The 12,381-nt window shown below is 45.6% G+C and overlaps 1 protein-coding gene across 1 annotated transcript in view; it reads left to right on the forward strand.

Annotated features, from left to right (window-relative positions):
* Sdc (Syndecan) overlaps positions 1–12,381 on the forward strand; it is a 70,787-nt gene that overhangs the window by 29,562 nt on the left and 28,844 nt on the right. The gene's annotated exons all lie outside the window — the stretch shown is intronic.

Consider the following 12,381-nt stretch of genomic DNA (forward strand, 5'->3'; position numbering starts at 1 on the left):
AGCGCGCTTTCCATCGGTCCGATTTTTCCGATTTAAATCCGACGCGGCTGAAAGCACCCGAGGCACGTAAACCTTGGACGCTCCGCACCGTGTCGCGAGAAGAAACGTTGAAAAATACGACGAGTTTAATTCGATAAATTTACAATTTTTGCACGCCCCGGGCATGGTCCGTGGCACTAAATCACTTACGGTATTTGCTAAAAGGCAAACGGAGGCTCCAAATGGTCCGCCTATCACGATCGAATAATTAAGTCCCGTAATTAGCCAAATTAAAAGCAGGGAGATTACGTCGGAACGAGATTAGCAATTATTCACGCGTGCTCGCTGTTAGAAACTGCACTCGGGAAGCTGTACCTGTGGAAGCTATTTTCGCGAGATATTATACAAATAACTAGATATATGTATACGCATATATAACATTAGGAAATAGCAACAGCACTCATCTGCTTGACGCTAATTGATGAACTTGCGAGGTAGGAAAATTTTATAATTCTCTCTCTCTCTCTCACTTTGTTTCTTTTTCTCAGCTTAAAATTATATCGCTTTATTTCCCTATCTGTCAACATGTCGAATGCAAGCGCATCTCTCGTGCACTGACGTCGCTTATCGCCTCGGGTAGCTTGCTTAATAATAATGGATCCTCGGCGATTCAAGGCCGCGGATTACCTGGGCAAACTTTGATCGAATTTTAATTCAAGTGGGAACTGGGAGGCGTCGCGGGTACAAGTCACAGATCGAAAATTTAATTCGGCGCGAGGCGAGAATAAGTCAACGACGACGATTGAGTCGGCGGTCTGTCCGACGCACGATCAGCAGATCGGGAATTGACGGTTTATTTTTAACGTACGTGCTCATCGTAACTTTAAACCGAACGTGACGAGACGTGCCGAAAATGCGCCGACCAAGTTTCTCTCGGGGTGATTATATGCGAGGAATGCTTCCTCAACGTATGCTTCCTTCCTCCAACGAATGCATGCACGGATTAAGTACTTTTTTTTTCTTTTCTCTCGACTTCAAGACTTGAATCTTAATGCGAGCGACTAATTAAAAATCTCTTGCGGCGTAGAAGAAATCGGCGAATTAATCGTCGACGTCGTTGGTGGTCGCGTAAAGAAAGTAAAGAAAGAGAGGGAGAGAAAGACGAAAAGTCGAAAGGGCTCACGGGGAATGAAAAAGGGACCTTAAGGTCGACCGGTCCTGCCCCCGGTGCTCGTACGACGGACATAAAAAAAGAAACGTTATACCACATTCGCGCACATACTGCCGCTTCTGAACTTTATAATAAACCAAAGAGCGCGCGTGCGCGCGCGCTTCGCTTCGAGGAGTATAGAAAGAGATAAATAAAAAGGTAACGTGTAATCTCAGCGCGCTACACTCGAATCGTTGAATTAATTGTCAGCGCTGTTGGTGGCCGACGCCAAGGGAAAATTAATAGGATAACGTTAAGAAGGAGAAGACCGAATCAACGGAATCAAAAGAAGCGAGGGGATGAAGGGGATTGGCAGTGACTTAGAGAGATAGATCGTAGTTAATTTGTCCCGGGAGAAGTAAAACCATTTTTATTTTATATACATATACCTTATATATGTGTATAAAATAAATTAGAGTTCTCCCTTAGAAAACTTTCCTTAAGAAAACTTCTCTCGAGAAAACTTGGAAGGTTGAATCTCTGATATTTCGCGATCAAAGCGGGATATTCATTATGCACTAAATTTTTCTGAAAAATAGGCGACGTGACGTCGCCTACTTGCGATTTACGTTCTTGTAGGACGGGTTTATCTGGCTCTCCTGTCGGCGAACGCGAACGACGGTGGTCGATATAGCGTTCGCGTGTGTCGTCGCATGTCCGCGATTGTCGCGAAAGACGAAGGACCGTGGAATCTCGGCCCTTGGAAAAAGGCGCAAAAGGGAGGAACAGCGGTCTTTTCATGTATAATGCATGAACGACAGGCGCCGGAGGACTCGCGGCGACAACGCCGAATTATCCACGATCGGATACACGCCGCAGATCGAGTATTTTTCAGCTAAATTGCATGTCTACCTCGTTTAGACTGTTCCCAGCGACGTTTATTCAAAGCGATAGACCGACACTCGCGCGTCCGACTTTCTCCTTCTCCGGCGAGCCCTCTTCAATCAAGCCCCCGGATCGATACTCGCGAAAATGCAACGCTTCTCTCTTAGGAAGTTTTAAAAATTGCTGAAAGCTCTATTATCGAAAGTGTCACTTTTTGAAGCGCCTACCAAACTGGCACAGTCCCCAGCACGGTCGAATGAAACGTGTACAGGAATTATATATCCTTTTTTTTGTTGCTGGTTTGTTGCCTCATTTCTGGCTTTGTTGCTTTAGTTGCGGGAACAGTAGCTGTGTCAGTTTAAAATTAGCGGTGCTACCATAATGCGGCCGTAGTACGAAAAAGGTACAAAAAGTAAGGACGTATATTATAATTATATGTATATATGCTGTATCAAGCCCGCAAACGAGGCTCGAACTGTAACGCTTTTCTCTTTACTTGACTTTCTTTTTTTACATACGTCGCGGCAACGAAAGAAACCGACTCACCGAATAACCGGCGGATATTATAGCGAGTATTCTCACGAATCTGGGAGAAACCTATATGAAGAAAACCGTGAGAGAGGTATCCCTTTTACGAGGGCGTGCTCGGGTTTCGAGACTCCCCTTTTCTTGGTGCATGGCACGGCCACTCCGCGAGTCAAGCACGCGGATGAAGGCCTTCTTCTCTGCCTTCCTTCTATCCCCTCTGTTTTCCCGTCGCGTCCGTCCCGTTGTTCGCGGCTTGCCGGTTTTGCTAACGAACCAATCGCAAGTTAAGGGGGTACGAATTCGAGCGAAGGGCCGACGTAAGAGCACGCGCGCGACCGCAATGAAACGCAGTGAAATGTAAGTGACTCTCTTTGATACGCGTTTGATTTCGAGCAAAGCGAGATCTTGTCAAGAGCTAAACAACGGTATACTACGTGTGTACACAACGTATCGTCGCGCGTATTGCGCGTATTGAGCGCGATTCAGAACGCACACGCAACCGAATATTATTATTCCGAGGACAATCCGCGCTATAATAATTAAACTATGCGCTATTGCTACATGCTAATGAAGCAATTATAAAATCTACACGCCGCCGATCTAAATACGAGAACGGCACTTTAATTAGGCTCGCGCTTCGATATTTGGTCAATTACGACATAGTAATTTCGTGACGTTCTAATTGCTCGCTCTCGCACAGCAACTCGTTATATATGTGACCGGTAACATAATCTTCCGACTTACTATGCGCCGCGCATACGTAGGTTGCCATCCACTATCCCACTATGCGCGCTGCTTTCGAGAATGCACTCCGACTCTATCGCTCGATAGAGCTACGGACGATCCGACGCGAATCTTTCATCGATGTTTCTAAGCGCTATTTATATGCACTCGGCGTTTCTAGCGGCACACGGGCAGATTCGTTCGTTGCGTTTCCTTGTGCTGCTCTCGGAAAAAAAAATAAAACTTTTGAGCGTATATACTTTTCCCTTCCCCTTTTACGTATGCACGGTAAAAGAGTCGGGAACGTGAAGAGGTCGCCGAAAGCGTCTACCTCGCTTTTTTTTTATCTCGATAAACGATCCCAATATTTCGCACTTTCGCGCGACAGAATCGTTGGTGAATCATGGCACAAGGTATCGTGAGCGGCGAGCGGAACTTTGCAAACGTTTAATCGGCAGTTACGAATCTTTCACAAAGGATAGGTATACCGTGAATCAATTTGATCCGCAACGCGAAAATTCAACGGCGCTAATAGAATCGCTTGATCAAAGAGGCGCGCGATTTATTGGCGAATCGGCCAAACGTGGCTTGCGATTCCGTGGCACGATATATTCCGCGAAGTCGTTTCCTAAACGCGAACGCACACGCCACACTCGCGAGGAGGGTGCTGTAGCAAGCGGGGTGGCAAGCGTCGATTTCGAACGTCGTAATAATTCATCGGGTTGCTCAGATTGCGGGGTGCTTTGTATGCGAGACGTTCAATTGGAATCGTCGATGTTATTGGAGGCACGATTGCCTTCCGGCAAAATAGTATTCCGCCAGCCTTCGTGCCCGTAAATATACGCTCGTATATTTCGGCAATTCGGCTGGGATTGCATAAACGCGACGTATGCGAATCTCTATAATTCGCCGATCGAAAACCGGTAAATGAGGCAAGCGAGCGGTGGTAGCGAAAAATTTGCCCGTCCGCAAGGCTGGCCGTCTTTTTCTTTTGTAAAACAAAAAAGAAGATCCGACCGAGGAGGCCTCTCCATGGTCTCGCTCGTGAATTTCTTAGTTCCCAGTTGAATCTTGAATTTTACGGAGAAACCCTCGTCGGAGCAGAGGTACGAAGAGCGTCTCCTTTCGTATTGGCGGCGGCAATGGCGGCGGCGGCGACTCCGCTCGAGTACGTCTGTCGTTGTCATGAAAATGCAGAAAGCTTTGATTCCGGAGGACAATGCGCTTCGCCGGCGAGTTCTCTCTCCTCGAGCTAATGAAATTTCATCGACATCAGAGCCAGCGTCGTTGTGTTCGCCCTCGGGACTAGTATTCGCGCAACTCTGAAAAGGGAAAGAGAAAGAGAGCGAGAGAGAAAGCCCTCGGCGTTTTCGGCGAGGATGCTCCAGTCGCATGCTCGAGCAGCATCCAACTACGTCTTTCCATTTCCCGAGACAACACCGCGGTTGACAATTTATCGCATGCCAACTATTCGTCACGCACATATTTTCGCTTCTGCTTAAATCCGAACGGGATGCTTGATGCCGCGTCAGCGGAATCGCGAGACTACGAGAGGAGGAGTGGAAGCCGAGTAACAACTGCAGCTGTACGTTTTAAAGTAGTAATGGTGACCTCGTGTAGGATTAACTTAAACGTTAAAAGTTACTCCTTTTATGTCCAAACGGAGAGTGGAAAACATTCTCTAATTAGTTTGACGACAAATCTTTGCGAGCCACTGATGTATATATAAGCGTTGAGAAAGCATCGATACGCGCCATTATATAATTACGCTCCATAAATGAGAAACATTTTGATACTTCCGCTTTGATCGTTAAGAGTCTCGTGTAGCATCCCGTCGGTATTATCCTGATAATCATCGCAAAACTCGCGGGTCAATTTCGCAGGTTAGTACACTTTCGCGAAGTTGCCGGGCATTAAATGGACCCGAAGAGAAAACTAGCGCCATTACTGGTGGATAAGAGTGCCCGTATTAGGGTGGCGTTAGGGAACGGCAAATAGAATTACACGCGGGGACACTCGGTATCGTGTCCGAAATTCCACCGAATTTCGCGTGCAAACAGGACCGCCGTTGTGCAAACGACACGCGGTTATCATCGGCGTTCGGGTGCGCCGTTTCCGGATGAGATAGCGCTCGCGTAATTTGGCATTAAGTCGATTCATGGCGATGGACCGACCGACCGATCGGGCTACCGAATGTGGCACTCGTCGCGATAATCTTAATTTGATGGAACGTATGGCTGCGCAAACACGGAAGCCGCCGAAGTCTAATAGGACTTTCGTGTAATTTACCGAGCGCTTCCCTTTGCCGAAACTTCCCGCGAGGTTCAATCAGCGACGTGTGTTGATTTTATCTAAAAAAATTAATGTTGAAATTCAAGTATATATAACGTATAACGAAATGTCGATTTTCGATCCACTTTGCAATCGCAAAATTTTGCAGACAATGAGATTTCGAGTTGTAAAGAAATCCGTTGAAAACTCGAGCAATTTTTCATGCAAATTCTGCCCCGATACCCACGTGGAATGTTGTACACCTACGAGAAATTGGGTCGTCCTTTTTACGGGTCGCTTTTTGCGGGTAATGGAACTTTGCATACATATCTACACGTATACAATCGCGCGTTCACGCATAATTAGCGCGTGTCGCACGAACGCGACTAGAACATGATAATTATTCGATAGTGACGTACAAAACGCTTCAAAAAATAATTGCGTCTGTTGGTCAGATAGTTATCGTTAAATAGAGATTGATTGATTGATTGATTAATCGTCATTTATTATACGCTGTGGGACACGTCCCCTGAAGCGTTAAGGTTAAGACATTATACCTAAAAATTTACACATGTTTCCAAAGTGCAAGAATACAATGATAAATGAAACACAATAAGAAGAAATAATGAGAAAGAACAAAGTAGGATAAATAAGAGAAACAGAGAGAGAGAGAGAGACGCCGACTATCGTCTTTAAAAATAATTCCCTATACCTACATATTATGTATTCCGTGTATGTTAGCGATTTTGTGCATAATCTTGTAAGAAAGTACGACGCGCGGTAATGAGTGCATCATGCTTCCCGTTACTCTCGCGTCCTCGGGGGAATGACTGTCGTTTCACCTCCTCCGAGGTGAAACCCGGTTTTCTCAAGAGAGCCTCGAGAGTCGTTAAACGCGGGGATTGCGGAATCGTTTTGCTTCTAAACGCGGCGCACCCGCGGACGCGGTTCGTTAACCCGAATTGCGGCTCGCGGGATTAAGAACGCCGGGCCGGCGGGAATTTTCGCGGTGCCGCCAGCGACGAACGGCCGGCGCGGCGCGGCGTCTTCGAGGAGACGGGAGAACGCCATTCCGCGCGTCTTCCACGTTACGCGAGAACCTCCGGTGCCCGGAAGTTGGCCCTGATCCAGATTGCCGTGGCGTCGTAAAATTTATCGCTTAATTGCTTTCGGCGGACAACGGCGCCCCGATAAGGAATGTACCGATCCTCGACCGACACGGACAAAAGGGTAGCTTCATCGAGATTACCGTCACGTTTCTACCGGTTCGCTAACCACGATCGTTCGCCCACCTTCGATTCCGTTCTCTCTCTCTCTCCCTCTCTTTCTTTTCTCACCGACGCTCCTGTTTTCCCGACGACTACTTCGATCCTTTTCATTCGCTCGCGGGCTCGCCTAATACCGCTAATTATCTCACGATGCGATCGGTAGTGCAGCGAAGGCTGAGGATACGGTGGAATGTGATTAGAGAAATTAGTGGATCGCGTCAGTGTGCGACGTATATACCCGTCTTTTGCTACGCTGCGCGCTGGTTTCTGCAGCGATAAAAATAAAGATATACCAACGATTGTTAGAAATATATACTTAATTTATTGCGCAGTCTCAGTAAGTTGTCGTAAACTTTACTAATTTTCGAAATTGTTTCTGTTGCAGGTAAGCTTTACTACCGTGCGAAAAGTTGACGTAAGTTTACTCCGTAAAATAACGAAATTCGTCGAAAGAGGATAAAGACTGCATCAGTGCATGGGCTATCCCGGGGCCCGGAGGGGCCGAGAGAAGAGGTACGTTAAGCTTTGCGCGAGGGTCAAAGTGCAATATTGAACTCTCGAGTATCGATATGCACGTTGCAGCTGCAAAATTGGCTCCAAGTACGAAAGCCCGTTCTGTCTCCCTCTCTCTCCCGTCGTTCTTCGTCCTCGTCGTCGAGCCATCGCTTTAATAAGGAAGAAGTTTCGGGGTCTTCTCGAGCAATTCCTGTCTGTGCGCCAGGCATTATTAATACGGTTTCTCTTGTGCGACAGAGTGTATTATGCTTGTCCCCCGAAGACCCAAAACTCGCCTATAGATCCCATTCAATCAGTTCGATCTCCAAAGCTAAGGAAATTGCGGCATGCGGACGCCAATGTCTCCCTTCGATCGGTGGAGTAAGCGCCCCGCGGAGCGGACGTTTTTTGTTGGCGCGGAGATGGTCGAGGGGGGGGTCTATAATTATAAATCAATTATCAGTTGCGGCGAACTGCGCACTTTTCCTCGTCGTAATTAAAGTCGCAAACCGCATCGCACCGTTCGCCGCTGCGTTCGCAAAAATTTTCCATTATCGCCGCGCGCGCGCGCGCTTCCGACTTTAGCTACCGTTTGACTTGCGCTAATGAAATATCGCGCTACATTAACACAGCAAGCGCGCGCTGCTGCTGCTCTGCTGCTGCTACCGTTCATTTGCATAAAGCGGGAACGCGCCGCGTTCTCGTAGTCGAGAATGATTTAATTCGGGTATCAAGACCGGATGCGGGAACAAACGCTTTGTTACCGCTACTTTTGGCGTATCCTCCGCCCGCGCGCGCGTATAGTATGCCCTCCCTCGAAATCGTATTTCCCCAAGTTAGTAATTTGTCGTCCTGCCGTGTCCTCCTCGCTCGCGCTTGTTTCTTGCACTTAATTACTTGCATTAGTAGCTCCGCCGTCTTTTAGTTACCGTGAACAACGTAACGCGAAACTGGGCTGTTCATCTTGCCGTCCTCCTTCGGAATGAGAGACAGAGAGGAAAGGATTAATCAAATTTCTAGTGAACGTATTTTAGATTCGTTGCACGTCCCTCTACGGCATGTACGACGTTATCGCGGCTTTGTTTTAAAGAGCCTCGCCTATTTCTGCAATTTCGAGCTTCTGGTTTCACGCCTTTGTTTCGATTACGATTATCGTTATTACACTATCTATTTTGTGTCGAGGAACATGCGAGGTGACTTTCTCTCTCACGAGAATCGCGTCGAGCGCGTCGCAGACGCACGAGCGGAAGGTCGGTCCGTTGTCTTCCGAGCCGGCTGGTTGGCAGAACTACCGAAAAGTCTTATTAAGCCGCTGAACTCACGCGACGTAAGACGGGACTAACCCATATTTGCTAACGTGCAAATACGGCAATACTCGCCTTCCCACGCCCTCTGCCAAGCGCCTCTCCCGAGATCTCCAGGTGGAGCGACAAAACCCAATTTCCACGATCCGCACGCGGCTTAAACGTATTAACGTGGTAGTAAAGGGACGCGACACTCCTTTTCCCCGTATATACCCCAATTTCCTCCGCATGCTCCCGCCGGGCTTCCCCGATATTTTGACTAGAGCTCGGCAGATTCGCGCAAACATTTTCCAGCTGTCCGCGTTTACTTTACAATCTCGATGGTTCGGCACCGTGGATGACCATCTTCTCTCTCGCGTAGTCCAACTTGCATCTTGTAATCGACTTTTTTAGAATCGCACGAAATCGTGTTACACATCTTTCGTTATAAATATATAGCGCGCTGCGTTTTCTAATGCAGTGAAACTAATGGATTTAATTAGATTGAAAGTGTAAACTCACAACTACAGAAAAAGTGAAAAAAACACAACTAAAAATATTTTTTGCGTATTAACGCCTAATTAAAATCCAATTAGTAAATATTGTTGAGTAAAAATTTTTTATTAATATGAAGCAGTTTAATATTAGGTTGTTTTAATTGTTCTAATTGTTTTCTAGTTGACTTTTTTATTTTGTTTATTGTAACTGTTTTTTAAAGTTATAGAAAGCTTAAATAAAAATATTAACTTGTTTCCATTTGGTTTTTATACGTTTGTCCAATTTTATCTATTATCAGCTGTGGCATAGCTATCCTAGTTTTGCACACGTTTCGATTTACTCAGGTATAAGTTTATATATGCACACGCGTGTAGAATCGATATGAGATCAGAAATTGGACTTTCCATTTCTTTCCATCTGCGAAGATTTACGATGTTCAAATTGAAATTGTTAGCGAATTCCGAAATTTAAATACAATTAGACCACTTTACTGTATAATATAATCTTCGCGCCGCAAATTGCGAAGCGATTGTCATTTAGCTGTTTATACATAGGACTTTATAATATCGGTTTTGTATTAATTTTTTCACGTTGTTTCATAAAGCGATTCATATTTCATAGTTGCGCTTTATCATTAATATCGGCTATTCGGATCAGAGTGGAAGCGGCCTGGATTCGAAATCGGAGCGCGTTGAACTGCATTATGCAACGCGCGGCATGTAGCCTATGGGCATAATGCATTCTTTCACATTGCGCTGCCGCTGTAATGCATATACGCGAACCGCATTCATCGACGTTTTCCTAAACCGTCGCCACGTGACGGCAAGCTGCCAGGTACGATGTTGCCGATGCGCGGTAAGACCACCTCCGTATCCGCCGGAATAAGGTGCGGAAGCGCAACTTCGTCGCGCGCATTAAAGGCGCCTTCTCGGACGAGAACGAGATTTTTCGCGCAGATCATGGTTTTCTGAGTCGACCGAAGTATTTGCGTCGCGCCGTTCTTTCACAATTTTTCCCTACCCTTATCTTCGCATTCTAAATCGCATCATCTCGGGCTTAGACTTATCGCGAGATAATGAGAGATGCGAAAATTGACGGAGGGCAGAAATTCGTGTCTAATGACGCAGTGATTTCGCCCGCGGAGATCTTCGAGCAAAAATAGCACTTCCTGCGTCCGGAGCGCGGCGGCGCGCGGCGGGCACCGTTCTTGTCGCCCGGTAAATTGAGTAAGCTCGGGTTTAATCGAATACTCGGCAGTGCCGCAGCAAGAAATAAAACAAGAGCCAGCTGGGAGGACGATTGAAAACGCGGTCGGTATCTCTTATTGCGCCTGCAATCGCGCCTCGTATTAAATTCGAATTTATTCTAACCCGAGGTGTAATGTCGCGCGACATATAGGTACCTCCGTGCACGTATACATATAATATCCGCCGACGACGAAATCACGAAGGATTCGTTCGCGATATACCTATATATCGGACGATCGAAATACACGATTCGATGATAACGTTGTCTAGGCAACATCATCCGACGGTATTAAATATCCTCGACATTTTTCAGTTAAAAATATCAGCCTGTCCCGCGTAGTGAAACTTTGAGTAAATACAGCTCTATTTACATTTTATCTGCGGCGAGAAAGCTTTTTATTCGCGGCGGTAGCGCGTCACGCGGGCTTGTGTATAAATTTAAATAAGCACTCCCGTAATAATTTACGATGCACGGTACGCGAGTTGTATTTCCGGCCCCATTAGGATCTATATACTTTTGCTCGTTTGTAGCAACTAGCGCGTATCTCCGATTTCTAAGTAATATCTTCTGCCTTTGACGACTAATGATTAAAGGCTCTTTCACGAAAAAGAAGGTTTTCCTGCAACAGCAAATCTATTTGTTAAATATGGGACAACTAACATTTTTTGCTGCGAGAGCTAATTAATTTTGCAATAATAGCGGAACATTTTGTTGTAATAGGAAACAGTTTTGCTGAACTTTGCTATTGCAGCAAAAGGTTTTGCTATTATTGCAAAATTAATTAGTTCTCGCAGCAAAAAATGTTAGTTGTCCGTATAATAGCAAATCCTTTTTTTCCGTGTTCGTCGTGAAAGATGTAGCATTGCGTTGACATTAGATAATTTAGTACGACGGTTATAAGGCGAAATCCCATTTTAGTATGTTATTGGCACTGTCGTTTTAGTTCAACCAAGTCTAACCGACTTGATGACGCTTTGATCCTTACACTTAATTATCTGGAACTCTATCAAAAGTGATATATTTGTCTTGATGCAATTTAACAGGTATTTTTTTACCTCGATGTAATTTAACGAGAATAATGCGGTTCGCGGGAAGATTGATTTCAAGAGTTAAAGGAGAAGTCACGTACCGAGCGATGGAACTTAAGTAAACGCGGCGGTGCCCGGCGCGCGATTTATTCGATAGAAACGGCAGGCTAACCGGATACTCCTTGTTATTGCGTGACGTGTCGGCCATAAAGCCCCGACGAATTATGGCGCGGATTTGCCACGCAGAGTAACTCCGTGCTTTCTGAAGTCAAACGCGGAAATTCACGCATCCGGACGGAATTGGCGTATATGCGCGACTCGAAAAATCAACGCGGAAAGGTTTCGGATTAATTTCGCTCTAATTAAAATTTCACGGTTACGGTAATCACCAGAGATGTATCGTCGGAAAATAAAATCGTATGTCCGCGAAATGGTGACACGGACGGAAACGACTTGCGATACGAAAATTTCAACAAACGCGTGCGCGCGCGCGCGCACGTCGCGAGCGATATCAATTATCGAACATGCACGAAAAGATCTGAGCGACGATGAAAACTTTAATGCACATTTATAGGAAGCAAAATTGCAATCGGAAAACGTATCGCGGTAACAAATAATTAATCCGGCAATAACGTATGTACGTATAACTTACACGCGAAATTCATTGCACGCGACAAATTGCCAGGACAAAAAACGAACTGGACAATGTGCTGGAAATGTATTGTTACGTATTGTGCAGAACTTTTTGCAAGTTCGATTCACGAGCTTCCATATGTCAGCATCAGTTTTAATATTTATAAAGTCATATTTTATGAATATTAATTTTTACATGTATGTATGTGTGCAATACGCGTATGCACGCACACATACACACACGTATAGAACATTAAAATTATACTCCACATTTGGAGACTGTATTACGAATAATCATAATAACCTCAAGCGGAACTGTGACAATCTCACGCTATATCGTTGCACGCGAAAGATTAAAAAAAAGTCTTTTTTCCTCTCGCGTTAGTAATTCG

Source organism: Temnothorax longispinosus, chromosome 5, assembly GCF_030848805.1.
Source record: "Temnothorax longispinosus isolate EJ_2023e chromosome 5, Tlon_JGU_v1, whole genome shotgun sequence".
In the NCBI taxonomy this organism is placed as follows: domain Eukaryota; kingdom Metazoa; phylum Arthropoda; class Insecta; order Hymenoptera; family Formicidae; genus Temnothorax; species Temnothorax longispinosus.